Source organism: Protopterus annectens, chromosome 5.part0 (genome assembly GCF_019279795.1).
Source record: "Protopterus annectens isolate FY-2018-M chromosome 5.part0, PAN1.0, whole genome shotgun sequence".
In the NCBI taxonomy this organism is placed as follows: Eukaryota; Metazoa; Chordata; order Ceratodontiformes; family Protopteridae; genus Protopterus; species Protopterus annectens.
The window spans coordinates 1740737672-1740750443 of NC_056735.1; positions in this window are offsets into that span (position 1 = coordinate 1740737672).

Genomic DNA, 12772 nt, shown 5'->3' on the forward strand with positions numbered 1-12772 from the left:
ACAGCTAATACTGTTAGGAATAGAGCTAAAGAAAACATTTAACACTGCAAATCACTCTGCTTAGAGTCAAGCAAAAACTAGTAGTGAAGCAGTTTACTGGAAACATTTCTTATTTTAATGGCATTTTGCAGAAATATGCTGATTTATGTACTGGATTAGGCTATTTACCGGGTGATTACCACACTGGAGTACAGTACATAATGTGTTTAAAGGAAAGACTGAACAGGAATTGAAAGTAATTTTAGTTTTGTTGCTTATTAACAACTCAACTGATTAAATGGGTGAATAGCATAGTTACTTTCATGAAACAAGATAAGTTAAGAATAACTATTGGCTCTCAATACCTGAATAAATGGATTAAGAAATACTGCCACTCTAAATTTTTGAAAATGTCTCTAGCATGCTCGGTACTAAATACAGTTATGTGCTGAATTCATATCAATACTTTTGACAAATCAAGCTGGGATGAAGCTACATCTAAGTTACCTACTTTTAACATTCACCTGGGAAATTACAGGTTTCTTGGATTACTTTTTGGAATGCCCTCTGCACCTTTTTCAGAGAGCAGCTACTGAGATTAGAGAAGAGTTTGCTTGAATAGTTAACATCATAGATGATTTAATTGTCTGGAATATTATTGGAGAGAAACATAATATGAGGGTCATTAATTTATTAGACAGAGTGAGACATAAATGTCTGAAGCTGAGTCACAGCAAATGTAAAAGCCTTGCCTTAACCATATGGATCAAATACTGATTCTGAAAGGTATAAAGTCAGACAAGGATAAACTCAATGCTGTGCTCAGTGTGCTGTAGGCAAAATTCAAATAAGCTCTTATGCGATTCCATGGAATAGTTCAATAACTCTCAAAGTTCATTCAGATACCAGAGTATTGCTATGGAAACTACCAGAACATACTGTTTATTTATTTTATTTTCTCTTTGCTGACTAGGTTAGTTCTACTAACCCAGTGTCCTCTTTTCAGAGGGAGACCCAAGGTGGTATTCATAGTAACTTGGCCAGGGTACTAGGGAACTTCCCCCACACATTTTTGTTAATTGCCATGGAATCTTTTATATTCACCTTAGTTACCAACACTTCAGGCAGAGAGGACCTCCATGTAACATCTCATCTGAAGGATGGCCCACTCAGACATGCAATACCTGACTAATGCTCCACTGTAGTGTCACTATTGGAAAATTAGTTCACATACCTGGTCTTATGTGATTCCCTGGTAGTTATTATAGCAAGATACCATTTGGCTGTGGTCTGCAGACCAAGACAGATGTTTTTAGATTTAAAAAAAGCTTTTCAGAGAAAGTCTGACTATGAAATGTTATGATGTCTCCAAATCTATGATTTTTCAAACTGGTGCAAGTTAACTATGACTGGGCACAGTATTGTAACAAGACAGCATGCCAGTTGCATATGTGTCTAGAACTTCAATGAAAGTACAAACATGAGATACTGTTATAGGGGTGGCTCGTGCTATAGGACTGCAGGACTGCAGCCCCCCAACCTGTAGAATAAAAGAATAAAGAAATAAAAACTGAAATACAAAAGTAAAAAAAAAAAAAAAAAAAAAATCATGAGTCCCGGAACTTCACACATGCGCGCTTGGAGTTCCTGGTACTCACAACTGTACAGACTGCTGCGTTAGGCAGTCCAGATAGGGGAGAAAGGCATTTTTGCCCTGCAGCCCCAGAAGTCTGTGCAGTGACAGCCGCACAGAATGGAAGGACACCAGACTACATCACCCACAGGCTGGAGCCTGAAGTTAAGTACAAACTTGCAGTTTTAAAAGTACTGTTTTTCATTTTTCTGTACCTAATTGTGTGTTTCACTGAATAGTGTGTGTGCTGTGTCTCTCTCTGCTATAACAAGGGGTGTAGTCTTCTCACTTCTTGTTATCTGATATTTAACTGTTAGCCTAGAGGGATTCCTCTGTACTTTAAGTGATAGCCACAAAGTTTGAGAAATCATTTTATGCTCAGCTTCTGAGAGACTTGCTTGGCTACAATCACCTGCATTAGAAGGTGAAGTTAAGTACAAACTTACAGTTTTAAAAGTACTGTTTTTCATTTTTTCTGTACCTAATTGTGTGTTTCACTGAATAGTGTGTGTGCTGTGTCTCTCTCTCTCTCTGCAGTTGTTCCCACCCACCCTCCGTGTTCTTGTTTTAGTGTTAGTGTTGGTGGCTCTGGAATTGCCCACCCCTCCTGTAAGTCTGTATTTCACCACTCCTCCTGAGTCCATCTCATTTGTTCACTTAACCAAATACAGTGAGATCATATTCTGAGTCTAGTGTTTACTTAATACAGAGAGAAGATTTGAGAAGGTCAACCCACTTAGGTTCTTCCTTCCTCTCTCCTTGCACTTTACTAAAAAAAAAAAAAAAATTTGCACTTTATTCATCTGCTTTTACTGTATTTGTGTTTCCTCCTACTTTATTTTGCTTTTGCCTCTTTTTAAAAGTACTCAATTTTATTTATTCTGCTGCATTTATTACTGCTTGGTAGTAGCCTGATTAAATTGTAACTGTTATTCTAAATCCTTTGGTTTAAGCACTTGGGCTTCATACCGGTTGTTTTACATTAAGAAGGTTTGTGGTCTGCACTGCTGTGGCAGGACAGGTAGCTTACATCCTTCTAAGCTGGGAATTGCTGATTGAAGGCTCAGTGTCTGCTATTCTAAAAGTGTATTAGTTCTGGTTTAAGCACTTGAGCTTCAGGCCAATTATTCTACATTAAGAAGGTTTGTGGTCTGCACTCTTGTGGGAGGAGAGGCTGGATTCTGCCCTTCTGAGCAGGGAATTTCTGGTCACAAGCTTATTGTGCCTGCTTATTTGAACTGTTTCTTTCTGAAATTGGTGTGCCTTGTTGCTGTAGCATAGGACCACATTCAGGCCTGATGAATCTAGCTTTGTTTGTATAACTTGAGCACTGATCCATGCCATCTTTTTTTGGAGAAGGTTCCCCTGCACCTTAGTAGTGGGAGTGTGCAGTTAGAACTTGTCTGATTGAAGACTGCTGGAACAGGGCTCAGATTTGAGCTTTTTTCTGGTTAGTTGGGTAACTTGTTTAAATCAGTTTGTTCGTTTTCTATTGTTTATATATATATATATATATATATATATATATATATATATATATATATGTATATATAAATAATTACACTTTATTCATCTGCTTTTACTGTATTTGTGTTTCTTCCTACTTTATTACTAGGGGCATTGACTACAACTCTGAACTGAGTTATAAAACAATAAGCATCCTTTTCTGTGCTTTTAAAGTTTTTTTTATTGTATTTGCTTTATTTTCTGAAATATATATATATATATATATATATATATATATATATATATATATTTATATATACTTGTTTCCCACCTTTCTAAGCTAGTATAGAATGGAGAGCATCAATATCTGTGGAGTGACGGAGACCTGGTTCAAGGCTCCAGAGAGCACCCCTGCACTACCAGGCTATAACTCATACCACACGTTTCGGCTAGTTGCTCAGCATAATGCATTTGAGGTTATCCAAGTGCAACAAACTCTGGGCAAAACTGCAATCCAAACTGTAGCTTGCTACAGATCCCCCACCATGCCCCAGGATTCCCACTCCCCTTTTCTTGATGTACTGGAAAATATTAGGGTTCAACCAAACACCCTAATAATGGGTGACTTCAACTACCCCACCATTAATTGGGAAAACTACTCATGTACCAACTCCTTAGCTCAACGCTTTCTGGAATTCATAAACTCCAATGCCCTGGATCAACTTATCCACATCTCCACCAGGGGTAACAATATCCTAGACCTAGTCATTACCAACATGAGTGACCGGTATTCCACACCTGAAGTCAACTCCTTGTTCATCCGATCTGACCATAAGCTAATCACCCTTGATATCCACATCCTGCCCCCACCCCACCCCCATTAAGGAAACCACAGTAAAACATTTCTCAAAAGGCAACTTCATGCTTCTTAAGACAGAAGTGGTGAACTTCATGACACCCATGCAGATGGACAATATAGTTACAACTGCTGAATCCTACACAAATGCACTCTGTAAGCACTTACACGAGTGCATGGATTGTGCTATCCCTAACAGAACCAAGACGCTATCCTCCAAAAAAAGGAAGCCAATCTTGTGGTCCCTTGCCATAAACAAACTGTACAACAGAAGGAAGAAACTGTTGCAAAAGAGAGTAAAATCCCATGAGTGGAGGAGCTGCCTGATCAGCTTCAGTAAGAAGTTGAGATCCCTTATAAGATCCTCCAAAGCTAGCTACAAAAACAAAATCACCACTAATTCCAAGGACAACCACAAAGCATTCTATAGCTATGTCAAGAATATCAGTGGCAACACCCAGATCTGCTCTGAGTTACAGCACACAGGCATGAAAATTACAGAACCAACTGATATTGCCAACATCCTGGTAGATAGGTTCAGTGCTAACTTTACCCCCCTCTCACCCCCTAAAGGGCCCATATCTATACAGGAAGAATGCAGAGTCCGTGTAATCACAAATATGCAGGTAAAAGCTGCACTCTCTAAAGCCAAAAACACAGCATCCATGGGACTGGACAACATCCCAGTACACGAACTTTAGAACAAACTGGCTCCCCACTTAAGCACCATGTTCAATAATAGCCTCACATCAGGCTTTGTGCCCACTGAATGGCACACAGCAACAGTTATCCCACATCACAAAGGGGGAGCCACCACTGATCCCGGGAACTATTGACCTATTAGCCTGACGAGCCTGGTCTGCAAGGCCATGGAACGTATCATCATGGAACTCATAAACAAAGACATTGGTAACCTCCGAACTCTGGATACCACCCAGTTTGGGTTTGTGAAAGGCAGATCATGCCTCCTGAACCTGATCGACTTCTTTGAGGCAGTCACCAAAGCCGTAGGTAAGGGTAAGGTGGTTCACACAGCCTATCTTGACCTCGCTAAGGCTTTTGACACCATCCCCCATTCTAGAATTATAGCTAAACTCACTAAACTAGGTATAAATCCGTACATCACAAGATGGATTGCCAACTGGCTCACTGACAGAACCCACACTGTAAAAGTTGCAGACTCCAAATCTGACCTCAAAGCAGTAACAAGTGGAGTACCACAGGGTTCTGTACTGGGACCTCTCCTGTTTGGTATCTACTTTTCTGAAGTACAGGCTAACACAGAAGGCCTCTGGCTAATGAAGTTCACAGATGACTGCAAACTAGGAGCCATAGTGAAGTCCCCAAATGATGTGGACATCCTACAGAAGGGCCTCGCTGAGACAGATGCCTGGTGTCAGAGCCATGGCCTCAAGCTCAGTGCCAAAAAGTGCAGTGTCATCCCCTTTGGTAAAAACTCTGTACCCATGAACTACCACATAGGCAGCAATCTACTTAAAAACAAATGCGTGATAAGAGACCTTGGGACCCAGGTGGATAGTAGTCTCTCCTTTGATAGTCACATCACCATAGTAGTCAGGAAGTCCTTCTACATGGCACACCTCATCATAAAAGGGTTCTCATCCAGGAAAAAAGAGGTCACTATTCCCCTCTACTCGACACTCATTAGACCCATTATAGAGTACAACACCCCTTTTGGAATGTACCTCACAAGACATCTGCAGCAGCTGGAAAGGCCACAGAAGTACCTCACAAAGAGGATTACTGGCCTCAAACAAATGCCCTACACTGACCACCTCAAAAAACTCCAGCTTTACTCCATAGCATATCGCCTACTCCAAGGTGATCTCTGCCTAACATATAAAGCTATGTCAAACCCAGAGCTGTTGGACATGCTACACTTAAAAAATCCCGATCCCTCTGAGCTACACGCTCTAGGGACCTAAACCTTGTCACCACAATAAACAGGACATGCTGGAGGGATAGATTCCTGTCCCAGAGACTTCCCATACTCTGGAACAGGCTACCCATCTATGTCAAGCAAAGTTCTTCATTAGCACTCTTCAAGAAGAATCTTGATAAGTGGATGGGAAATAGGAAATACACCCCGGGGATCACTTCTGTGTCTCTGCTCGACAGTGGCATAGGAAAATAACTTTCTTGGGTGGCGTAAGCCAGGGAACCTTGTTGGCTAGGCTTATGTAGGCCCTTGGGCCAAATAGCCTAGTACCTGCCTATGAACCTATAGTCCAGTTTTCAGGTTAGTGCTGAATTCAGGGCTGTGTTACAAATCTCTGTGTTTGTCCTTGCCTTACTTGGATAGAAGGAAGTTTCTCTGTTCACCTGTGAGAGAGAGGAGCTTTGAGCAGCCTATCTGTCCCTGGAGGAGTGGTTTCAGCCCAGAAATTAGTAGTTTATTGGCCATTTTGGGCTAATTTCTACCTCTTTCATTTCCCTGCTATAAAAACTGCATTTTACTGGTTTTACACGCCGGGCAGTGCTGGTAATCTAGGCTATAACTTTTCCCGGCTCCACAAAGTCTCCTCTTCAATTTTTCCCTTGGAACTAGACAAAATTTCAACTTAAGCACTCAAGCCATTAATTTCTCAGCCCGGTACTTGCTCAAAACTCATAGCAAGCACTTATAAACCCTAGCACAAGACCTCCCTATACTGTACAGAAGGACAAGGCTCTATATTCGACCTTACCAGCTATTCAGTAAAGCAGTTCACTGTACCTATCCATGCATGCCCAAATGGCAGTTTCAGGTGTACTCTCCAGTCCAACTGGTGAATCTGGGCATTTTGAGGCAATGTTACAACTGCCTCATGTACACAGACAACCCTCTCCTCCTACCACCAAACACTAATACATGCGAGAGATGCAATTATACAGCCAAACTGGAGGCTAAGCTCTCTCAACCCAAGACTGGATCAGACAGTCAGGAGTAGAAGGGAAATACTGGCATCACACCACCAGTCTCACATAGACCCATTAAACCAGCACCGACAAAAAACACACATAAATACATGAAAACATACTCAGAAGCTCTAAATAAAAATCTGCAAAAGCAACAGAGACCTCCAAAGCAGACATCCAAGCAACCTCCACCCCCCAACACAAATCATGAAACACATACTTCACAAAACCAGTGTGCCACACAATCACAGCCCTTAAGGCAAAATAACTAACCCAACATACTAGTAATAGGTGACTCTATAGTCAGGCACACTGGTGTCCCACTCACTAGGCTGAATAAGAAGAAGGTTACTGTTAGCTGCCTATCGGATGCCAGGATCTGCCACATAACACAAGCACTCAGGTCACTCCAGAACAAGTACAAATACGACTCTGTCATTATCCATGTTGGTGTGAATGACCTGAGCCGTACCTCCCTACACTGCACAAAAAGAGACATGGAAGAGCTCTCTGATCGTGTAGCCCAGGCCACTATGACCCTGACCCTGAGTAGCATCCTGCCCTCACCAAGAATGATACAACAGTATAAAGAAAATAATTATCAATTTCAGCAATTGGCTAAGTTTCTGGTGTCATTCAAACAGGATCCAGTATCTGTCCACCTGGGATGACATGCTCGACAAGCCACGTTGCTTTGCTAGAGATGGCCTGCACCTGTCACTTTTAGGCTTTCGAATACTGGCCAAGGGTCTTGCCACTCCCATAGTGCCTTTTTTAGGCAAGGCTCAAAAGACAAACCCACCACTGTAAATAGCACAAGTAACAAAAATCTGAGGGTAATGCTACTCAGTGCCAGAAATCTAAAATGCATGCACTTGAGGCACTTCTCTGTATGGAGAAAATTGATATATGTGCAGTAACAAAAACCTGGTTTAAGGCTCCAGAGAGCACCCCATCACTACCAGTCTACAACTCATACCATACATTTTGGATACAAAACCCGGACCGAAATACAAAATGCGGGGGAGTATCCATATTCATCAAGGATACCCACACCTCCAGGTTAGTAGCACAGCACAATGCTTCAGAGATCATCCACATGCAACTAACAATGGGCAAAACTGCAATTCAAATTGTAGCTTGCTACAGAACACCTACCATGTCCCAGGACCCCCATTCCGCATTTCTGGAAACACTGGGAAACATAAAGGTCCTACCAAACACCCTAATATTGGGTGATTTCAACTGCCCAAACATTAACTGGGAGAACTACTCAAGTACTAACTCCCTTGCCCAACATTTCCTAGAATTTATAAACTCAAATGCCCTGGATCAACTGGTCAGCACTCTCACCAGAGGTGACAACATATTGGACCTGGTCATCATCAACATGGGTGACCAGTGTTCCACACTGGAGGTCAACCCCTTGCTGGTTAGATCTGACCATAAACAAATCACTTTGGATATCAACATTCTGCCCCCACCCCTGGACAAGGAAACCACCGTGAAAAACTTTTCAAAAGCAAACTTCAAGTTACTTAAGACCGAGGTGGAAAGTTTCAAAGCCCCCATGCTAAAGGATAACGCTGTCCATGCTGCAAAATCCTTTACTAATGCATTCTATGGGCACCTACAAGAATGCATGGATCATGCTATCCCAAGCAAAACCAAGACTCACTCCCCCAAGAAAAGGAAACCAGTCTGGTGGACCCCTGCCATAAACAAGCTATACAATAGAAGGAGGAAACTAGTACAGAAAACAGTAAAATCCCAAGAAGGGAAGACATCCCTGATCAGTATCAGCAAGAAACTACGATCCCTCATAAAATTGTCCAAGGCGAGCTTTGAAGGAAAAATTGCCAAGGACTCCAAAGATAACCACAAGGCATTCTTTAGCTATGTCAAGAATGTAAGTGTCAATGCTCAGATCTGCTCAGAGTTAATGCAGAATTGCACAAAATACACTGAAACAACCAATATTGCCAACATCCTGGCAGACAGGTTCAGTGCAAACTTCACCCCCGTCTCACCCCCAAAAGGGCCCATAACCATAACAGAAGAATGTAGAGCCCCTGAAATCACAGACACTCAGGTTAAAACAGCCCTCGCCAAAGCCAAAAACACAGCATCAATGGGACCGGACGGTGTCCCAGGCTGCATCCTACACAAGCTCAAAGACAAACTAACCCCTCACCTAAACACACTGTTCAAACTCAGCCTCTGCACAGGCTACGTACCCATAGAGTGGTGCACAGCAATGGTTATTCCACTCCACAAAGGTGGAGCCAAAACAGACCCTGGAACTATCACCCTATAAGCTTGACTAGCTTGGTCTGCAAGGCTATGGAGCGCATCATCATGGAACTCATTTACAGAGACATTGGGAACCTTCAAACACTGAACCCTACCCAGTTTGGCTTTGTTAAGGGCAGATCATGCCTCCTAAACCTGGTGGACTTCTTTGAGACAGTTACCAAGGCTACAGACAAGGGAAAGGTAGTACACACAGCATACCTAGACCTCACAAAGGCCATCAACACTGTTCCCCATTCTGGTATTATAGACAAGCTCACCAGCCTGAACATAAATCCCTATGTGACAAGATGGGTTGCCAGTTGGCTCATGGACAGAACCCACATGGTGAGAGTTGCGGGAGCTAGGTCTGACTCTAAACCGGTTACAAGTGGCATTCCCCAGGCCTCAGTCCTGGGACCCCTCCTGTTTGGCATATATATCTCATAGGTACAGGCAAGCACAGGAGGACTATGGCTGACCAAGTTCACAGACAACTGCAAACTAAGGGCTATAATTGACTCTCTGGCTGACACAGACATCCTCCAAAAGGGTCTCACTGAGACAGATACCTGGTGTCAAAATCATGGCCTCAAGCTAAATGGCAAAAAGTGCATAGTCATCCCCTTTGAAAAAAACAAAGTACACACAAACTACCACATAGGTGGTAGCCCCCTAAATATGGAAAACATAATAAGGGATCTGGACACCCAAGTAGATAGTAATCTCTCCTTTGATAATCACATTGCCAACGTGTTTAGAAAATCCTTCTATGTGGCTTACCTAATCACAAAAGGGTTTGCATCCAGATCAAAAGAGGTCATTATGCCCCTCTACTCATCACTCATCAGACCCATCATAGAGTACAATGCCCCATTTTTGATGTACCTTACAAGACACCTACAACAGCTGGAAAGATCACAGAAGTACCTCACCAAGAGGATCACTGGCCTCAAACAGATGCCCTATGCAGCTGAACTGAAGAAACTCCAGCTGTACTTGGTTGCATACCGCCTACTCAGAGGTGATCTCTGCCTGACATACAAAGCCATGTCCAACACAGAATTGATGGACATGCTCCACCTAAAGAAAACCTTATCCCCTTGAGCCACATGCTCTAGGGATCTAAACCTCACCACAACAATAAATAGGATGTGCTGGAGGGATAGATTCCTGTCCCAGAGACTTCCCATGCTTTGGAACAAGATTCCAGTCTACATTAGGCAGAGCTCCTCGCTAACACTCTTCAAGAGAAACCTTGACGAGTGGATGGGAAACAGAAAGTTTACCCTGGGGATCACTTCAGTGGCTCTGCTGGACAGAGGCACAGGGAACTAATCTAAGGGGGGGTGGCAAAAGCCAACACATTCTGGCTAGGCTTATAAATGCCTTTGGGCAGATAGCCTAGTACCTACCTATGAACCTATGAACTCTCGCAGAACCAGGAAACCCCAGCCTACTCTCGGTGCCAACCAGGAAACCCCAGTCTCAGAGCCAACCAGCCATTTTGCACAGGCAGGCTAAGGAAACCAGCTGCTGCAACAGGATTAACATGTGTGAAGCCATTAGCTTTGCGGGCTAAGTCATTGATTCTGCAGATTATTCAGGGAAGGAGACCAGCCATTGATTCTGCTGCAGAGTATTCAGGTAAGGACTGCAGGCTATGAAGAAGAGGTGTGTGTGTGTGTGTGTGTGTGAGTGTGTGTGTGTGTAATGTCCCAGTTGCTATATACTGGTGGTGGGTAGAGAATACTCAGACTTGAACCTGTACCTTGGGTGCAGGTGGCAAGGGCCTGAATTCCCTACCCACCACCATTTGTAAAAAGTTTGCAGATTTTTGCCTTATATTTGTTCTGTTCCTCATAAAATATGTGGTTTCTGTATGCTTGTTTTAACTTGCAAAGTCAGTGGTGCAAGGGTACCATTGTTGCCTAACAGCTACAGGTTCTCTGGTTTGATTCTTGGCTGTGGTGCCTTCTGTGTGGTGTCTGCATGTCCTCCCATCTTACAAAGACATATGTCTGGAGTGTTTGTCCCTGCTCTGATGACAATTGGCTTTTGTTCCAAGTCAGACTTTCCTGGTTAACAAATGTTAAATAAAAATAACAGGCATTTGAATTTCAGACTTCATATTCTTCAGAAAGTACATGATAATGCAAAACCTTTTATTCCAGCAATTTTCTAAGTTTATAACATGGATATTTGAAATTTGTCCCTATTTTTGGGACTGTATTCCCCCATTATTGGCTTCATCTAGGTTTTTTGTGCTAAGGTTGAGAGCTGTGGTGAGAACTGAATTTACTGAATATGTTTGGGGGCTGTATTCCTCCATTACTGGTTTTGTCCACGTGTTTTTTGCTATGAGGTTGAGAGCTACGCTATGCTGAGAACTGAATTCACTAAATGGTAGCCATTTAAGTTTCAGTCTTCCTCTCTTTCACAAAACAACTGATTTGGCATAGTGGTATGTTGCTCTGACTGTTTTGTACAGGGTCCCCTGGGTTCAAGACTTGGCAGTGAAATGAATGGCGGTAAGACAGCATTTTGTTCTAGCGACTTTCCAACATTATACAAGCAATGTTTAAAATGTGTCCCTGTTTTTTGGGCTTTTGTACCCCCCAATAAATTTTGGCTTTTTCCAGATTTCTTGTGCTGCAACATTCAGAGATACAGGAGCTGAGAGCTGCAAGGGAACAAAGATTTAGTGCTGCTTATGCTGAGTCTGCTTGCATTGTTAATAGCACAACAGGTAGTGTACTTGCTTTTGATGCAGAAGGGTGTGGGTTCTACTCCCACAGTAGGTAGATACTTTGCTGTTACTATACTGTCGTGTAAAGGGGGTGGATGCTGCAGTCCTTTTTGGCGAAGATACTTAGTAGCTATGAACCTGTTACCAGTTTGCCATCCATTCCCTGTTGTGATATTACTAGCTTATCATTTTTTTAATGCAACATAGGCAATTTATTCCTCAAGGGCAACAGGCACTTTATTTGTAGATGAAACAATAAATCCCTTTTTGCACACAGTCCCTTTTTGCACACAGTCCCCTTTTTTGCACACAATCCCTTTTTGCACACAATCCCTTTTTTGCACACGATCCCTTTTTGCACACTATCCCTTTTAGTATGCACACGGCACCACAAGGCTATTACTGTCTGACCAATTTGCCTTATGTAACTGCAATTGTAATGTTAATGAAAATGCACACAGCACCCTGCTTGTTCACACTTTTCTATTGGAAAGGAACTGTTGTTAATTTAAATGGCCTGCTAGAACTAATGTATATAAAGGAAGTGAAAATGGTTGCTCATACTTATGAAACATGTCTTTCTGAAGAAGTCTTGATAATAAATAAGACGAAAGCGCTAAAGTTCTACAAGAGTTGTTGGTGTTATTTACTATTTTATTGAATGCTTTTATTGTCACAAAGTTAATTTCTTAGTTAAAATTTCTTCTCTTCGTTCAATTTTTTTGAGTGCGGTTAATTTTAGTTAAACATATAAAGTTGTTTGCTAGCAGCAACCTCTTCATTAGTTAGATTTCTTTAATGTGGAATTATTTAGATGGTTTTTACTTCTTCAGAGAGTGTGCATATTTACTGATACTGGTGGACTGTAGAAGTTTGAGTAGACTTTTAAGATGGAAAT